The sequence below is a fragment of the Oenanthe melanoleuca genome, chromosome 3 (assembly GCF_029582105.1).
Source record: "Oenanthe melanoleuca isolate GR-GAL-2019-014 chromosome 3, OMel1.0, whole genome shotgun sequence".
NCBI classification, from domain to species: Eukaryota; Metazoa; Chordata; class Aves; order Passeriformes; family Muscicapidae; genus Oenanthe; species Oenanthe melanoleuca.
Window position 1 is genome coordinate 78,632,614 of NC_079336.1, and position 20,560 is coordinate 78,653,173.

At 37.7% G+C, this 20,560-nt stretch overlaps 1 protein-coding gene across 2 annotated transcripts in view; it reads left to right on the forward strand.

The window, feature by feature from the left end:
• The window catches only part of PLD5 (phospholipase D family member 5), a 155,730-nt gene that overhangs the window by 67,133 nt on the left and 68,037 nt on the right, over nucleotides 1-20,560 (forward strand). The window lies entirely within an intron of this gene.

Genomic DNA, 20,560 nt, shown 5'->3' on the forward strand with positions numbered 1-20,560 from the left:
TTCCTGTTGATGTGCAAAGCTTTAGAATTCAACAGTATCCTGCAACACTGAATTTCAGAGATTAAATCTAGTTGTATACAATAATTACTTATATTCAACAATTACTGTGTGTTGCATGCCTTGCTTTCAATTTCATTAGACGGTTATTCTCTGTTTATGAAAGAGGGCCCACAATTGGTTTTTTCCTGTTGCTTTGTGTATCTTTCTTTCAACTACTCTGCTATTTCACTAAGTAGGGTTTTGCAGCACTGTTAAATAAGCATACTGCAGCACATGCTTACATTCATTTACCTTGGAAGTGCTTTGCCCCTGGTTTATTGTGGAGGAGATTTTCTCTGTTCTGCGTGGGTTCTGAACATAGCAAGGTTTATATTGACTGGTTTCTATTTAATAAACAAACTATGACAAGCATAATAGTTAAGTGTCTAAACAGAACAAGATGCTCAGATTTTGAAAACAAGCCTGTTAAAGAGCAACTGAAGGTTTCTATTTACAAAACAACTTTTCCACTTGGCATAAAAATGCTTTCTGTCAACATGATGGACTGGAGGATCAAGTCTAACCCTCAGTCAGTTTGCAGACTGCACCAATTTGAGCAGGAGTGTTGATCTTCTGGAGGGTAGGAAGGCTCTGCAGAGAAATATGGAGAGGCTGGATCAATGGGCCAAGGCTACAGGTGGAAGTTCACTAAGGGAAAGTTCTGGGTCCTGCCTTTGGGTTACAACAGCCCCTTGCAGCACAGGCTGGGGCAGAGTGGCTGGAAAGCTGCCCAGCAGAAAAGGGCCTGGGAGTGCTGGTTTGCAGCAGCTGAACATGAGTCAGTGTCTGTCCAGGTGGCCAAGGAGGCCAATGCCATCCTGGCCAGTGTCAGCCATAGTGTGGCCAGCAGGAGCAGGGCAGGGATTGTCCCCTGCACTCAGCACTGCTGAGGCTGCACCTTGAATCCAGTGCTCAGCTCTGGGCTTCTCAATTCAAGAAGAACATTGAGGGGCTGCAGAGTGTCCAGAGAAGGGCAAAGGAGCTGGGGAAGGGTCTGGAGCACAAGTCTTGTCAGGAAAGGCTGGGGGAGCTGAGGTTGCTTAGACTGGAGAACAGGAGGCTCAGGGCTGACCTTGTTGCTCTCTTGAACCACCTGAAACAGGCTGTAGCTAGGTGAGGGTCAGTCTCTTCTCCCACATGGCAAGTGGCAGAGAAAATAGCTCCAGGTTGTGCCAGGGGAGGTTCAGGTGGGATATTAAAACTATTTCTTCACCAAAAGGATTATGAAGCATTGAAACATGTTGCTCAGGAATGTGGTAGAATCACCATCACTGGAGATATATAAAAGAGATAGAGAGATGGGGCTCGGGGATGTGGTTTGGTGATGAACATTTGATGACTGGACTTGGTGATTTAAAGATCTCTTCCAACCTTAACAATTCTAGGGTGACTGTTTTCCTCTTGGTTTAGGGTGATATAGAGAATGAGCTATAAAACCACCTAATTTTTCAGATGATCTCTATTTGTAGTCATTTTTATTTTTGCATCCAAAGAAGGAATATACTTTCAATGGAAGTTTCTTGGCTGGACACTGCAAAACCTAGTGTACCTCCTGCAAGTCCATTCAACCTCTGAAGCCAGGGAGGGGAATCACTAATTCAGCTTGCACAAGAAGATATTTTATCCATCCTACCTTTTATTTTTCATTTCTTGAAATGCATTTCAATGGAAAAGATAGTGTATTAATAGTACAGTACCTTTACTGGTACAGTTACTCAGTACCGCGCAGAGTGCAATTTTTTTCCTGTGTTTTAGCACAAAATACAAAAAACAAAGGTTAATTTTTCTTTTGTTTTGCAATTACTTTCGGCTGTAGAGGGTATTTTCACAAATTAAAAAATCAGGGACATAACTCATAATCTGTTTGTATCTTGTTCTGTCTGCATTACTCCCAGTAGATAGTTCATTGTTAATTACATTGTATTAAATCGGTCTGGGCTTCCACTCTTTTTACTCAAATGCACAAACCTATTCTTTTTCCTACTCTTTGTTCCATTAAATCTAATTATTTTCTTTGGAGTTTAGGACAGAGGGCTTTAGAGTCTCCCTAAGGCAGCTTTTCCTGCCCTAATACGTGTTGTTTAGGATGTAAGACAGATTAAAAAATTTTTTGTTCTTGGAAGTTACCTTTTAAAGTATGTGTTTATTTCTTCTTTCATGACTTAGAATTTATGAATTAATATCAGAGAAAGTGTTCCAAGCTAATAGAAATCAAATTCCAATTACTTTAAGGTTCCTAGGTAACGCAGGTGGGATAAAGGAGCAGTTCATGTATAGGGTATCCTTTCTCCTTTGTGGTTTGCTGGTTCTTCTCTGTGATTAAATCTTTTTCTTTTCTCTTTTCTTTTTTTTCCCTTTCTCCCTTCTCAACTTATTTTGTTCTTTTCTTTTTTCGCCTTAATGTCTTCAGATTGAAATTACTTCATCGGAGCAGAACTCAAAAGATTTCTGAGGTCATTTTCTATACCAGATTGTAAGGCTATACTAAACAGAGTTATTAAATCTAAAATAACTGGCCATTGTCATGATCTTGAAAACCGATTTATGACATTTCAGAGACGTTCTTATTCTGCCTGGTGAGAATAGCCACCCAGCTTGATAAAGCTCCCTGATGAATCGTTCTTCTTTTGCTTGTGTGAAAGGCATTAAAAGTAGCTAAAATTGTAGCAGAGTCTCTCTGAATTGATGCTTCGTTTCAGGGTGACTTGTTCGTTCAGCCAGAGCTGACTTTGCATCAGATCCTAGCAAGCACCTGTTCCAGCGACACCATTTATTTTTAATTGTTTCAACCCTCAGAGCAGTCTATGAAAAAGATACTTATTATCCTGTCAGGTTACATTAGATGTATTGGGTTCTGTGCCTACTCCTAGGGCAGCACTGTCAGTGTCCTCTGGGCCAGCATGATTTGATACTGCACAGGAGTGCAAGTGCATCATGCTCCATGATTTCTGGGACCCGGTGCTCTTTACACGTACAGGAAAACAGATTTTGGTGAAATGTTTGGGGTTATTCTTTGTTATTCTGATGATTTTCTTCCTGGTTTGTTTTTCTTTGAATACGTGGGTGAAATTTGGGTGAAGTCAGAGTCACCTCTCGGTGGTCTCTGATACCATATGTCCACATCTCTCTAGTTATTCAGAGCATCATTCTGAGGAACACTTCAAATACAAATTATTCTTGCATGTTGGGCAAGATGTCAATGACCTGTGTTAATCAGGAAAGTATGAGTTTGCTTCCTTTATTCAACTTTATCCAATTGTCTTGACCAAGGGTAAAAAATGCACTGGAGAGATGTTTCATTATCATTAGTATTTTTCATTTTATGTTTTAGGGTTTTTTTCCCATAATTAATTTACTTCCTGTCAACCAGATCGGAAAACAAAAATAATGATGTGGAAGACCAACTTTGGCATGCCAGATGCAGATCTGTCATTTATCCTCTATTTAATGATCAGTCCTTTCCAAATGAGATTATTTAAAAATTATTATACAACTCAAAGAGAGTTTTGTGACTGACAGCATCACAATTTAGTAGGTTTAAAGCTGATTTCTTCACACACTAAGTGTTGAAATGGCTCTTCTGAGAACCATCAGTGATTTGCATGCCTTCTGATATGAGGGGGAGGATTCATCTTGCCTCAGACTAAACTTTTGATGGATATTTTATGGCACATTGGAAGTGCTGTCTTTGACTTTTTACTCTAGATCTGATTGGAACACTTGGAATAACTATGCTACACTATAGTCATATGACTACATGTGATACCTGATCTTGTTTGGCAGGTATAGAGTTAATTGATTTTCACTGATTTATCAAAATATTTCTTTAAAGAACCTGTAGGGAGAATAAAGCGATCTTTAAAAATTTTCTTTGACGTCATTTATGAAATAGCTCCTCTACTCAGTTGGGCTTCAATAAGAAGAGTTTTTAGATCTCTTCTACTGGCTGAGTATTGAAAAAAAAATTACTGTTACCTGTAATTTGGCAAAATGTGAATGTGCATAAGCTTCATTACTGATCACGACACTTTAAGGCAAGAATGAATGTGTCACCAGCACCAGGCAGGCAGCCATGATTTGGATTTTGTTCAAACACTGTCAGAAGCTCTAGTCCTTTTTTCAGCCAGTTTTGGGTCACTTGTATCAGCTTGGCAGTGCATGTTTTACAGTTCATTGCAGGTGCTGGTGGAGAGTATGGTCCAATAAATGCATTAGAGGATACTTGAGGTGATGTATTTGGGCCAGTGGAGGCTGAAGTGCTGGACTAGTGGAAGTGTCTCCTCAAAGACACAGCCAGTGCCTGTGGGATGGTGACAGACTGCAAGATCTGCCCCATCTGGTGTGTTTCATAAATGCATGTGAGCCACCTCAAAGATATCTCCACAGACCTTCCAATTTTGGGCCAAGACTGGCTGCCAAAACTGAGGCCAGTCCATCACTGCAGCAGCTTTGGGGGATGGTGTGGGAAAGCAGTAGAGATGTAACCTCTGTATGACTGCAGACTAACTGTGTTTTCCCTAGTGACACATCTGTTTGCATGTGAAAAGACTTCTTCAGGTCTGACTAGAGAGGAGCAAACAATGAATTTTTCAATTTGCTCTTGAGAAGAGTCACGCAAATACCTAAAATGGGCAGCCAGCTGATTCTGTGTCAGAGGTACACATACACATGGTAGAATTTCCAGAGAAAAATGTACATCTGATATATAAGGAGGGGTTATGTTTTCAGGCCTTTTTTGAGAGTCAGGGTTTTGCTGTTAAAATGTATTCCATAGGGGAGATACCAATAAGTCAGTTAATGCTTTCTACTAGACCTAAAAAGGTGTAGGTTTGGTTTAATTCTGTGGTGTTCTTAAAACACTGCTTTATCAATCTAGATTGCTTGTGACTGTTAGGAGAAGAGGTTCCTGACTTTTTTCATCTTGGCCAGGAATGTACCCATCAGTTTTCCTTTTTTTCCCCTTCAGGTTTCAACTTGAATGCAACACATTTTAAGATGCAGTTTTAATCAGATGCAATTCTAGATGGACTTAACTTGATTATCATAAAAAAAAAACCAAAAAAAAACCCAAACAAACAAGCCCCACAACTAAAACCAAAATTAAACAATCAACAACAAAAGAAAAATACAAATAGATGCCACGTAAAACCATCTGACTGCAGTTAAACCTATTTTAGTGCTCCTAAGGTATCCTGGAATGTTTCCATAGAATCTTGCCTCTGTAATTTGAGTGCTGGCAGTGTCCTTTGGGAATGGATACTTTAAGTACTTTATTATTTTCATCTGTGGATTTTTATTACTGTTCCTACCTTGACTATATCTGCTGAATTTGCAGTGTTGATTTCAAATAGTTGCTGACCAAAGTTTTTACCTTCAATTTTCCTTTGTTGTTTTGCAAAGCAGTTTTGTTTGTTCTTGCTAGGCAGGAAGGGCATTAATTAAGTTTAGGGTATTGTTGGACTGTGTAAATGCCAGCATCATAGAATATAATTTAATTTCTATTCTGGATAAGAGAGCTCTTACTTAGAAAATTCTCATTCAGTTATTGTTAATACCATAAAATCATGCTTATTTATGAGGAAAAATAATATTTTGATTCTTGATTGGTTTCTGTGACCATAAGCTAACACATTTATCTATTCCAAGTCATACCATGATAATCAGGGCCTTTTAGAAAGATGCATGGGCCAAAGGAGAAATAGTAGCAATCAAATTCCCACTTTTTGTGTATTGCTATGTGGTTATTCAGTCCAAATTAATGTTGCTCTTTAAGTTACAAAGTGTCCATATGAGAAGATCAGGGGTTTTATGGAAGGAAAGAAAAAGGCAGTATAAATTCTGGTTTTTTTTTAAAAATTAAAAGACCTAGTTTTGCCTGTAGTCATTTACCATGTTCAAGCCTTGTAAAAGGTTTAATGTGAACGTAGTCACAAACTGAATGTAGAAATAAAATAAAAACATCTGGTTAACTAATTAATGTATATGACGGGCTGTTTATACAATATTTATACAATTGTTCTTCTGAAAGGCTTTTTACAGTTGTTATGTTAGGATATTTTAGTGTGTTTTACAGATGGGTGAACAGTGAATAGGTTGCTTCTCAAAAGAGCTAAATAGGCATAACAGCTGATGAGGGGCTTGTGTGGCTGCTACATGGATTTGTATAGGACTGGCTAAATACCTCGGCTGTTGAGTTTTGCATAATTTGAAAGTCGTGGTAATGGCATTTACTGAAGACTTAAACACAGTACAAACAAAGGAAAGAGGCTGAGATCATTTTCAGTGACTAAACAGGTACCAAGTGAGCACTTATTGTGCTGGGAAGCTTCAGTTCCTGGTTCCTGACTGATGGATATGCAGGGTGTTCCCTGAAGTGTGCAGCTGGGTTTCCTTAGGGGCTAGAGTGGCTTCACCTAAGGGGCAGCATTGCTGTCCTCATCTCTGTTAGGAAGGCAGCCTGCCATGGGCTGGGGGCAGAGCTTCCCCAGCTGCCATTTAGGTGCATTGCCTGGAGTCACTGCCAGGAAGCATATGGGGAAAACTGCTGCGTATTACTGTATTTGGAAGACTTATTCTGATAACATTTGTAGATAATGAATCTTGAAAGCATCAGCTCAGAGTTAAGAATGTATAAACAAATAAGATGTTGAGAAAACAAACTCGGTAGTACAAGGGGGTTTTTGTGGATAAATGAGGATATGTTAGAACTTTGGCATCAAACTGCAATGAAGATATTTAGAAGCACAGAAATAAAAACTAGGCCAGTCTTTCTGTATTCCTGGTAAGGGGTCAGAAATCTATTGGGCAAAAAGTGATTAAACCAATAAAAATTCTCTGGTCTTATCTCAAAACTAAGGAAAAAGTGGGAGGGGTAAAACTGTGGTTTGGTAACTAAAACTGGGGTTTAAAAAAAGTTTCTGTTCTGATGATGTCCTTGTCCTTTCATGTCTAAAGATTAAACATGAACTTTTGAAAGATGTTGGCAATTGTGTGGGTTTTTTGATAAGCATATCCTGGAGATCTTCAATTACAGTGTGGTAGGGAACAGAGAAAACTAAATGATGTAGTGCCTCTTGGTTAATGGTATATATGGCATTCTAGATAATAAACAGACATGACAGATAGGTTTCTTCTTCTAAATTCAACAGAATTGGGTCACTTTTTTTTTTTTTTTTTTTTTTTTTAGTAGAAGTTTTTCAAAATGCACCTTATCTTTTTTCATTTCTATTCACTTCAGATCCTCAAGATCCTCATGTTTTTGTAGTTTACCCTTCAATGTAGCACCTAGCTGTCTACAATGTGATAATGTGAGCTACAGATCTTCTTTTTACAAGGGTGAGGTTTTAGATTTTTTTAAGCACTGAGTGATGTAGCACCTTGATGTTATGAAAACGACAGAGGCACTGTGGCTGTTGCATAGGCAGGATACTGGCAAGCCTTACTGCAGGGAATACCATTCCTCTCATTAACATCAAACCTGAGAAGCAAGCTAGATTTCAAGAACTTTCATATGAGTGTGGATGTTTTGAATAATGAATGGTGGTGTGTTAAATTGTTAATACTTTATCTACAAACTCTGATTTTAAGTAGTTCGTCTCACTGCCTGTGTGTACTTCATTTTTTGTGGCTTACACACTGATTAAATCTTGTCATGCAATAAAGATGTTTCCTCATTGCTTTCTTACTTATTTTAAAAATTTATTTTAAGAAAATTAATTTTTAAAATTATTTTTCTTCCTGCAGCAGACATCTATAACTTGTTTTCCTTCTCTTCTTCTTTACCTTTTCATTTGGGTTTGGCTTTGTGAGATTCTTATGGTGTGCTTGCCCTTCCCTTGGGCTTTTCATTTGTGGCCTATTTGTGGTCTTTCCCTATCCCCCAGTGGTTTAGAAAGTGGCATAAACTCCATTCCTTGGAACGTTTTCAGACTCCCTCCCACACACATGCGTGTTCCCTGCCTGGATGAGCTATCTCCAGTCTATATTTGGAGACTGAGAGTGTCTGGAGGATAAATCTGTGTTGGCCACAGTGCTGCAAATATCAAACGAATTCACAGTTTTAAGTATTATGTTAAGACAAGAATTTGGCTAATTAGTTTTCGTGAAATTATTAGAAGACTGTATCATAAGATAGTTAATCCAGTGAATATGCTTATAGGATGCCAGTTTTATTAGGCATGAAATCAAAATATATCAGCTCTTTTTACACCTTAGAAGGATTATAGCTTGTGACAGCAATTAGTGGGCTTTAATAAGGTGTACTGGCTGAAACAGGACAGACTTCTTGGGTTGGCCAAGGGATGTCTTTTGGGGCAAAACATGTAGGATTAGTGTTTAACTAAGAGACACTGTGGAGAAGGCAAGTGCTATTCTGCTTTAAGCAGAGGGAAGTGTGTTTGACCCCTTACTTAGACTTGGATTCCTGAACTTATTTCACACTTTGAAACTGGGCATGCAAATGCTGGATGATTCCCCTGTGGAATGACAGCTCCTGGTACTGCAATACTCTTCTGCCAGCCACCTCAGCTTGGAGCTTCCATGTGCTATCCAGAATCCAGAGAGATTCCATGTGCTACTTAGTTCATGGCATTGCTGCCACCTCTCTCTCTGCCCCTCACTCTTACATTTTAGTAATGTCCTTTGAAGAAGCACCTTTAAGTCAGCCACACTGCTGTCCCCATCCCCAGGACAAATGTGGGACCCTGTGGTTCTCTGGTTTTGCTCTTGCTTGCAGTAGTTACTGGGATCTGTGACTAAAACCCCATGTACTAGGTGCAGCTTTTGGGAGTTGAAGTTGCAATTGGCTATGCTTTTGTTCTTTGATGAGTTCTAACAGAAAGCTGCTTATTCTGTTAAGATAAAAAAAAACCAAAAAGTAAGGATTGTGATGTTCCTTGCTACACAGATCCCATGAATCAGGAAGGGCTTTTGTTTTTGGTACACTCATTGGAAGTGAAAGGTGTTGTTTGAATTTTCTGTGGAGTGTGAAGACTGGTCAGGTCAGCTGGTTTCTCCTGCCTCAGCACCCTCAGGCACTTGTCTCTCAGCAGTCTGCCATAAGAATCCGCTGACCAGCTCTCAATTCTCCCACAGCTGCAGAACCCATTAAAATGTGGTAGTGCTGACAGGCAGAAATGCTGTAAAAATGCAAATTTTCTTGTGCTGAAGGGCAAGATGCCAAGAAATGGTTTTCAGAATATTTCACTGCTGCATAAGGATTTAGGGTAGTGGATGCAGCTGGAATGCTAAGTTTTAAGCAATGTGAGAGAAGGTTTTACCATTAGTAAGTTCACTAGTATTTTGATTCATCAGTCACCTGAGGATTTTGGTGCAAAGGTTTTGCTTTATGTCCTTTCTCTTTCTTTAGTTTTATTTTTAAACAGAAAATAATGGGCTAAGAGGTGGTGTTCTGCTCTGTTGGTGCACAAAGGAAGGACTGCTTCCTAGGCTCAAAAATGGCAATGAGGTCACCTGCCTACATGCAGTTCTTGGAAGCTCTGTAGAAAAGCCCAGGCTAAAGGGTCTGCTGTGTTTCAGCAGATATTTTAGCTGCTTGGACCCATTGATGCTCTGCAGTGGCCAAGTCAAATGCACAGAATGGTGCCCATGACTCAGTCCCTAGCATACTGAGCCAAGGAGATTGCTTTTTCTTTAAAAGCAAGATGCTTTAACTAAAATAATTATGTCTTCTGTTGCAAAAGAAAGTGGTGGTGAGTGCTTTGTGCAGATTTTAGAAAGTGACATGATCAGAAAATTTTGGAATTATTTTTCCTTTTTCTCTCATCTGAAATAATATAACAACTGTGTAACAGTTGACTATCAAGACTGTTTCAAAGGATGTTATTTTCTTCCCTTAACCACAGTCTAAAAAAAAGGAGGAGTTGATGATATTTCTGCTTTTCCCACTCTGGTAATGTGCTTTGTATTGAAACAATACAATAACTTCCTCCTCTGCTACTCCTCCTTTGCCCTGTATGAGCTGTTCAGGCATAATGTGCATGATAAATTTTCTCTGAAGTGCAGTCATCTGCATTGATGTGCTGTATTTGTGTTGCTGCATTTATGTTGGTGTATTTCATCTTAGTTTTACATCAGATGATGCATAACAAGGACAGGTAGGATTTGGAAAGGGCTCCTTTGCAGTTAAGGAAATTACTTTTCTGAAGATTGTCACTACCACCTTCAGAATGCTTTACACAAGTGTAAATAAAAAGCTAAAATAATGTCGCTTCTGTGTAGTTTCTTGTAGTGAAGTTTCTGTAGTGATCTCAACAGTACACAAATATGGAATTAATATGTTTACCTCGGTAATGTCCATTTTCAGTCTGTGTAGTCAGGAAAGGGGCATAGAAGATTCTCACAAGTTACTCAGAAACATTTGGGTTACACAGAGCTGTCTGCAGTGTTCCATGCACAGTATGGAAGTCCTATTGATAGGAGCAAAATATAAAGAAGGCAGAAAATATTGTACCCTCCCAAAGGAAAATGAAACTGAAAAATGTTAAATGGGGGCTGTTTAACAGTTTGAGAAGCTCAGTGGTGTTGGCTTAAACATACCCTGAAGGTGTGCACTAATTACAAAAGAGTAGGTTAGCTTTTTTTGATCTCAGCAACCAGAGACTTGCTTCTTTTTATGTAATCCTTTGGTAATCAAAGACCAATCAGCTGGGTAATCTGTTATCTGTTATCTGTAATCTGTAATCTGCTGCACCAAACTTGTTTATCCTTAAGCTTATCTGAGAAACCATATTGCAAAATAGAGGAGTTATCAGTGGGCCTGACTGAAGTTTAATTAGCTCTGGTATGGTATTAGAGTTGTATGCATTATCTTCATTGTCACCTTGATATATTTGTGGAGTAATTGTGTTACAATTTTTAAAAAACAATTTCTCTATGTTTTCCCTATTTATATTGACCTAGTGTGCTATTGGACAAATAACATGTGTGTACCAATTCTAAAAATGAATTAGTTCTAGATTCTTTACAGAAAACTTAGGTTTGTTTATATGATATCTTTCATCTGGAAGTAAACTGTAACTGCCATGTCTAGATCCTGAACACACAAATTCTGATTTCAGTGATTTTAGTTAAAAGCAAGACAATTTTATTTTAAAAATCTACTAAAGATAGTAAAAGCATTTAATCAAATCCAAAGACTTAGCTACAAACAACAAATGGTTTGCTTTTAATTTCTTTGGGAGGCACATAAATGCAGGGTTTAAACAGTAACAAAAATCAAAGAGTAAACATCCATTTTCTAAATACTACCTTTTATTTGGAACTAATTTATTTCATATGAGAAGTAAATTGTCTTCATAACAATCTTTGTTGTTGTTGTTGCATCTTCTCTTTTCCTCTCCTTTGCTCTCTAGATCCAGCAATCCATCATGATGATGGTATGTACCTTTTTTTCCTCTCTTCCAGGTTTCAGGTAATTGCATTCTTTGAACTCTTACTGTTGCTAATAATGTGACAATGAAGAGGGACATTTGTTTGACATATTCAAGCTTAATGGACTACCTATGGGTCTTGCCATCTAGCGAGGCAAGAATGCTGATTTGCCTTTTATTAATAATGACTCTAATGTGGGATACTCTTGCTACACAGAAGTGACAAGTTAGGAATAGGAAATAGCTGGAGTTAGAGTGGAAGAACAACTACCCTTTGGTTATTATTCCTCAATCCTCAGGAAATATTCTGCATTGGGCTTTGTTCAAGGTCAAAAGCAGTGGCATAGCATTGAGCTCTCCTATCCATGTCTCTTTTTTAACGAGGTGTGTTGTAAATATTGTTCTACAGTTTACTGCCATTGTTTTAGATAGAAGATCATCACATTGCATGCACAGTGGGCAGCCTTGAAATAGTGCAGAATACCTGATTGCACTAAATGTAGCTAAATAAAAATTACCCATCTGTATCAGAAAGAGAAAAAGAAAGGATCTTTGCTTATTTTCTGAGGGACACATTCCCAGCAGGGATTTTTTTACTATTATAATTAGTTGAAAATCCAAGAAGGCTCTTTTCTGTTGGGTAAGCAGCTCAAGTTAACCATTCTAAAAGCAACGCACTGCTCACCTCACTCTGGCTTGGTGGGATGTTGGACCCATGCTGGTATTAGATGAAAGTAGTTAGGATAGTAATCAATAAGAGCAGAGTAAGTGAATTCTCTATCACATTGCTAATGAGGCAGCCATGGTTGTTTATGTCTCTCTTGAGCCTTTCAATGTTGCTGCCAGGCATTTTGCTTCTTTGGGAAACTGTGGTCACCTCTTTCCTAAAGCACTCCTCACAACTGCCCTGTCAAATACTGTGGGTAGGAAGGGAGCGTGGCTGTAGGAAAAATGTGCTGTGACCACTGCACCAGCAAAGAACTGGGGCACCTTGTCTCCATCTCCATTCTCTGGCTGCTTATTTCTTGTCTCTGAGTCTCTCTGCTGCAGTATTGCTAATTATCTGAATCTGGAATTACCATGTTTAAATGCAGTAACTACTGAGTTGAAATTTGAAAATACTGCTGCAAGTCTGTACTGAAATAAAGAGTTTCTGCTTGGTCTCTCATTTGAAGAGAGAGTCTACATCACAAACTACTTCCAAATTAGTCTAAGACACCTATGTTACCAAGTGTTTCCATTGTTTGAAGAGTTAATCTCTTAAATTTACTTAAATTACTTCTTTCCCCACTCCCTCACCCTTCAATTTACCTTATTTTAAATACTTACTTGCTGCTTTTGGGTTTTTTTTTATTAATATGAGAGTGAAATTAAGATTTTTAATAACAGTGTTTTTCTCATTAAGAGTAAAATTCAGATTTATTTAATATGGAAAGCATTTTTAGTAAATTCAACACTGCTTGGAAGTCTGTATTTTGGCGTGGTACTAAAGTAGTGCAACAAAAACACAAATTTTCCTATTTCATTAACCATTCAGTGGGTTTTTAAAATCATATCCCATTTGCAGTGAAAAAGAACCAATTTGAGACAATAAAATGGAAAGCATTTTCAAGTGCTGGGACTTTACTCTGCATTTGAAGAAAACAGTAGGAAAAGTGATTTTCATTACAGATGCCATTATTTTGTGTATGACTGCTAACTAGCAGCAAAAAGCTTCTGCTAATGCTTAGCAGTATCTAGCTGAAAAATTGCTGAAATTCTCTTTTATTCATGTGTGTTCCTTCCTGATTTTGCTTCTTCTTGTACTACAATGAAGTCCAAATTCCAGGTAGTTAATAAGTCAACTATTCCATTTTTGGGGTTTGTACAAGACAGTGTTTGTGTTTGGGTTTCTGGATTTGGGGCCTTGAGAGTTTTTGACAGAAAAGTTGATGTCTTCTACCCACAACAATATATATTTTTTTTTTATTATATCCTCCTGGAATGCTTGGGAGCAAAGGCACTGAAAAACCCTAGGTCAGTCAGTCAACCAAGTGCAGCTCAATAGTAGTCCTGATGTCTCACCAACTCAGAACTAAACTATTCAACTGATAAAAGGTCCCCATTTTAATTTGTACAGAGCTTGTTTTTTTGAAGGGTGGTACATGGTAGGGGAGATGTTCAGCACAGATTATTATGTCAGCAGTTTCTTAGTTTTTTTTTTGTTGCTGATGTGCAACAGCACATCTTTTTTGTTGTTCTTGATGTGCTTGTTTGTTTTTTTACAGCAAACAACTATTCTAATCCTCATTTTAGTTGCTTGTTGTCTTTTAGCTATTTGACTTATAGTAGCAATCTTGCAATGGCAGAACATGTTTGATTTTCATACAGTCCCACCCTCATTGGACAGTCTGTTTATGTGCTGAGGAGAAGACAACAATGCATATTTTTGGCTTTCATATGCTTTGAAGCTGAAGTAATTTCTTTTTCATGAGATCATTCTGTTATGGCTCACTGGTATACTTCATAACAACAGTGTAATTATAAGTTGTGTGGCTATTGCTTCTTGGTTTTAATAGCTGAAATGACAAAATATAATAAGAAGTAAATTTTTCATGTTCATATATTTTAACAAAGATGGATTTACACTTAGCAATGTGATTCTCATGTATTCCAGTTTAGACATTCTAGGGCTAAAAACTTCTCTCTCTATTATGCAAGACATGTTGTTATTTTAATTAGCTAACATATTTCTTCTTTCACCAAAGCTCATGAAGTTACAATTGCAATGCCATTATTAAATACAGAATTAAAATTCAGCAATAATGAAGATAAGGAAGAACTATCTAGAAGATATGTAGAGTTCATGAATGTAAAATAGTATTATGAACTTTAGTTGATACTGAAAACTACTATTCCATATTGGGAGCAGGGGAATAATACATTAAAATGTAAAATCAAACTGAATTTTAATAAACCAAACCAAAACACTGTATAATTTTCTTCATTTAATTTTAATTTGCCACAAACACTGCACCTGAATTCTGTTACTTAATTTCTTCTGGATTAAATGTCATGTATTTTTAAAAAATCAAATAATAACCTACAATATTTGGTATTAATTTAATTAAAATATATTAAATCCTTCTTTAGCTTCATGCCTACACAAAATCTTGCTAAGCATGCTACATTTTCTTTGCATGAAAGACTCTAATTATTGAGATTTTTTTTTTATAGTGGTAAACTAGTAATGAGCTAGCCACATAGCAAAATTATTTTTAAACTGTCTTTTCACTATTTTATTCTGCATATTCTCAGGTTTTTTAGTATTGTGTTATACTCTTAAGTTTTATGTTTGATACAACACAAGTGTGTTGTTCCTTTTTGGGGTATCGTTAGGGATTTATTTATTGGAATCAGAGCAAATTTAGGGATGTTCAGTGCCCATGCCAAGCTGTGCTCAGGCAGTTGTGTCTAAAAAACGCATCACTTTCATTCTACTGAAGACCATCTCTGCTTTTTTTCTTTTTATTGGAGTCTATTTGCTACTGAAAGAGTACTATATTTTTTTAAGCATTTTTGAGACAAAATGTGCTCCACTGTGTCATGCTATTCACAGTGCTACCATCTTGAGTCTGTGTCTCATATTTCTCTTTCATTGATGCTGCAGAGTGGAGAGTAACAGGAATATGCCAAATCCATTTCCAAATTCCAGTACTTGAAAGGTCTGTCCTACACTTGATAGCTTTAATGACCAAGGCAATTGGGAGTGCAGGTCTGGCTTCTTATGCATTCTGCTTGTGGGGTTTTTTGGGGGGTGGAAGGGTGTTGACGGTATTTTATTCAGATCTGTCCTGCTTGCCCTGCTTTTTATGTTAGTAACCTCCATTGGAATTTATCATTTTGTATCCTCATTGATCTTATTGAATAGACATACTATGTGGTGACCTTTTTTGAGTTTCATATTTACTTTAACTTTCTAATTCCAGGGATCAAAGTAGTTTCCCAAAGATGTGGTTATTTTCCAGACATGCAAGTTATAGACTGATAGCTATTTTACTGTGTATGTTTGTAAGGTGTCAAAAACCCCCTTTCTGTTATAAATAAGCTTGTGGCAAACATTGTATTTTTCTGATTGTATTTGAGCTAGTGGTAAATAAAACAGTTATTTTATTAATCCAGTTATTCTTTGAAGCCAGATAGAAGGAAAAGAATACAAACAGTATAAAATGAGAATAATTTAAATTGTTTATATCTGTGTTCTCGAAGTTACAGAAATTATTGTTTTATTATCCAAATGCATTTTTTCTAAGGATAAATTTCCAGAATGAACTTTCAAAACCTGGATAATCAAATAAAGCAGTGAGGATGTGCCAACATAAACTTCTTGAAACTGAACTTAATGTGTATTTGACAGTCTGTCAGCCAAGACCTGAAGTATTAAGGAGAATTGGGAAAGGAAGTTATGTTGCAACATACTTGGGGAGAAAAGGCAAAACCATTATTTGGCAAAGAGATGTAACTTTATATTGAAATAATTCTTTTTTGAATGCTTGTAAGGTAAATAAAGTATTGACAAGCGTTAATCATAAAAATTGTGATGAATTGAGTCAGAATTTAGCTAATGGGAAAGGGCAAATAGGATAGAAACAGTCCAGACAAAGGAATATTGTAAATTGTTTATTTCTCATCTCTGAGGTATTCAGAATATGGACAACCCTGATTACCTAAGACTTGGTCATGATACTTTAAAACAAGTCAGTGGAATATTGTTATAGGTTTCCCCAGGCACAAGAGTAAATCCTGTCCTGAACATCTGTTTCAGCTAAATTAGAATATAGTATTTCAGTGTTGGTTTTTGTAGTTCCTACTCCTGAGGCCAAGAAGTGTTTCACCATTTAATATTGCCAGAATTAGAAAGACCAGACAATATGCCGCGGTAGGTTGGCCTTGGCTGGATTCCAGGTGCCCACCAAGGCTCCTTTATCACTTGCCTCCTCAGCTGGATGGGGGAGAGAGAATGTAGCACTCATAGGTCAAGATAAGGGCAGGGAGAGATCACTCACCAGTTACTGTCATGGGCAAAACTGATCCTACTTGGGGGAATCAGTTTAAATTATCAGCAATCAAATCAGAATAGGATAAAGAGAAATAAACCCAAATTTTAAGAACACCTTTCCCCTACTCCTCCTTTCTTCTCAAGCTTATCTTCACTCCCAGGTTCTCTACCTCCTTCTCCCCAGTGGTGCAGCAGAAGGGGAAAGGGCTGTGGCCAGCTCATCCCACATTATCTCTGCCATTCATTCTTCCTCAAGGAGAGGACTCCTCACACTCTTCCCCTGCTCCAGCAAACCTGCTCCAGCATGGAGCTCCTCTTTCCACAGGTTCACAGCTCCTGGCAGGAGCTTGCTCTACAGAGTAACAGCCTCTTTCAGGCACATCCCTTCTTTTCCCTAAGGTCCTCAGTTGGCTGCAGGTGGGTCTCTGCTGCCTTTTGGAGCTCCATGGGCTGCAGGGGGAGTCTCACCTGTGGCACCTGGAGCACCTCCTCCCACTTCATCTGCACTGAGACTGGTGTGTGCAGTCTAGTGTATGCTTGTCTCATATTCCTGCTCTTCTCTGCAGCTGCAGTTGCTCTTGCACAATAGGTTTTGCCCTCCTTCTTAACTGTGTTATCCTGGAGGTGTGACCACCATTGCCTTGGCTAGTGGGGTCCATCTTGGAGCTGGCTGGTATTGGTACCACATGCCAAACCACACCTTATGTACTGAAATGCAAATTTTGCAGAAATTAGGAGCTGAAGCACAGACCATAATCCATGTGCTTTTTTGTTGGTTTTTTTGATCTATTAAAAAAATTGCTCTAATGAAAAATATACTCCAAACAGATTTCTTGTACTCTGCATTTCTAACACTGCTGCCTTTTTACCAGAGTTTTCCATCTTGTCCTTCAGCAAAATTGAGTTTCACAGTTAAAATATTTCTCTGGGGTGATTTCTGATCTGAGAGATAAGCTCAGACAAAACCAAGCAGAGCTCACGCCACTGAGCTCATGACCTTACCCAGGTGAGGATGTATTTGTGTGTCTGTCTTTAGAGAGTGAGCAGTGGATGGAAAGCAGAAGAGCTGAGCTGTAAGCATTTCTTTGCATCTATGCTTTTGGATGGGTGTCTTAATCACCATATCAAGGGTGTAGACAGGTGGGTGTGTCATGGTGTGTTTTGTGCTGTCTGTGGAAACTGAGGGTAGGAAATAATGCAGAGTTCACAGGACCCATAGAATGAGCAGCTGTGTAAAGAGAAAGTGTGTGATTTATTAAACATTGTGTGTTGTGTATGGGATCCCACTGATGAGGCTGCTCCTAAGTGGGTCCTGTCCCTTACAGCAGACATTGCACAGCCTCAAATGGCTTTTTTTCTACAATGCTTTTGGTTATCAATAACCATTTAAACTAGACTGTTGATAGCATTCACTTGCAACTTTAATTCCTTGCAAACTGAACATTTGTAATCCTTCTACATACTAATTATTTATTCTTTTTTGTATGCATAAAATCATGAGGCACATAAAATTGCTGGGCCAGAATTAACTAAAGTTGATTATTAATGAGATCAAACAGACAGTTAATGGATTTGAAAAGTGAACTACTACAGAATTCTTTATGTATATTTCCTGGAGGTTATTTAAAATGAGTAAGTTGGAGCTAAGTTTTGTTCCAAATGAAGTGTTAGGCATTTTGTTATTCACTTTAGGGAGTCTAGATTTTAATTTGTTTTCCTTCATCACAATCCACCATCTGCCTCCTCAGGTGAGGGACACATGAGGAATCTGTGAGCAGTTTCCATAAACAGTTGGCTTGCACCTGGGAGGGCTGAAGGAAACCTATCAGTTTTGTGATAAGTTTTTGCTTGCCAGTGGACAAAAGGAGAGACAAAGAGCTGGTATTTTGTTACTGTTTTTCTTTCTCCCATCACCATTACTATAAAGTTTTTTAGAGTCTTTTTTTCTCTGTGGTTTTGTCTCCATTTCTATCTCTGGAGCATCAGTAAGCAGGACTTTGTTTTGAAGATGCTGTGCAGGTTATCAGTAATTTGGGTTACTTATTGGTAGTCACTAGGACCAAGGGACAGAGACATATTTGAGACGTTTCTCCTGCCATAGCATCTCCATTGATATGCATAGTTTGATTAAAGAGAGTCATCAAAATCCTTCCTTCAGGACAAATATTACTAAAACATTTGTAGTCAGTTATAACTGAAGTACCAGCTGACAGAAACAAACTCCCTTGCTCCTTCTCAGCCCTGAGTCTTCTCTGGGTTTGGGAGCAGAGATTTGAAGTCTTCAGAACAATATTCTCTTTTTAAAACATCTTCTTCTATAGTGGAAGTAGCTTTGTGTGATAGGCATCTACTCTGAATTGTAGGTTATTTGTTGAAGCTCCAGGTGTTTTTACCAGTAAGGCTTAGGAACAATAAATTAGTCCAATTGTAATCTGTTGTTTTTGTCTGTCCTTTCATCTATCTTTCTATCTTGACAGAGTGCTAATATGTTGTGCAATGTATTCTTGTCCAGGATATGTTAGATACTGCACAAAACCAGGAATGACACTATCTATACCTGGCAGAACTTAGTATTGAACTTGTTATAATATTGGATGACCTGTCAGAACTTAGTATTGAACTTGTGAGAATGTTGGATGTAATAACCTTTCATTATATCTCTGAAGTATCCACCAGAGGAATTAAAGAGTGAATGTAGCTCCTGAGAAGATTGGCATGGAGCAAGGCAATTCCTATCTCAAAATGTTGAGTTTTCATCAGATGTTTCTATCTTGCAGTAAGAAAGTAAAATTTCAGCAATGTAGACCTGTCAATCTTTATTCTTTGTGTAAGCCTGGATAAATTGTTTACTGTAAGTACTACAGCACACAGCTTATAAGTATTAGAGACAGAATAAAATAAATGAGTGATAGTTTAGTCTATATGGGTACTGCAGGCAGTCCTGATAAACTTGCCTTTAGTTAGAAACTTTAGGCCCACAAAAGACCAGAAATGGCAAAACTAAATAATACTGAGGGTTTTTAATAGGGAAAATGATTGGCCTGAGTAATGAGTTATCAATAAATGTGGAGTTTTTTTCTTAGCTTCATATCTAATCACTTTGTAGAAGATAAATTAATAGGTTATTTTGTGTTCCTCTGATCTTGAACCTATTTTATATAGAGATTTCTAGTTGTGAATGTCCAAATTAATTTATAAACATAAATGCTGAACTAGAGTATGTTAGGGAATATTTCTGCTTTACTACTTAGTGTTCCTATTGAAGTTCCTTTGAAATAAGCTTTATTTTTGGTTTTATGTATCTACCTTTCTTGTCTTACAGTGGTTTTGTTCTATAATAATTTAATTAATCATCTTCATACATCTCATTTGCTGTTGCAAGTGAATTTTCTATATCCCATCTGTATTGCTTTAATTTACTGATTATAATTTGCTCATTATAATTTATGATTAAGTCAAGAAAAATGCTTTCATCTGTTGTGATGAAAGTCTGGTCTCTTTGGAATAGGTTACTTGAAATTTTATGCTTCCCCAGGTAGTGTTTGTAAGTTAACATATCTTCTGCTTTAAAAAAAAAACCCCAGCCTGTAAATTTCACTTTGGTGTTATACAATACTTTAACACAAATGTTGGGAAGAAGGATAAAAAAAATTCCCTTTATTTTGTATGAGGTAGTTTCTGGCAGACTAATGTATCTCCAGTGATAAGTAATTGACTTCTTTGGCAAGGCAAGGCAGTAGATGCACTCTGTATCAGCCTGAGCAAACATTTTGGTGGGTGAGAAATTGCCACAAGGGAGGGAAGTGGTACTGTAACATCATGAACAGGGAATGTGCAGCAGTATTTTTTGAGAATCAGTGATGTTCACTGTTGCATATAGGTAAAGCCTTATAAAATAAGGGGCTTGTTGCCCTTGTAGAATCATGGCTCAGGTCTGCTACTTGGGCTAAGTAGAGGAGAACTATGGGACAGACAGAACTATGGGACTCAGCTGAATTAGAGGGAGAAAAGCAACTTATATAACCATTATGTGTTCACATGGTGGTGTATGGTACTTGGTTGGATTATGTTTGTTACAATTTAAAACTGTAGC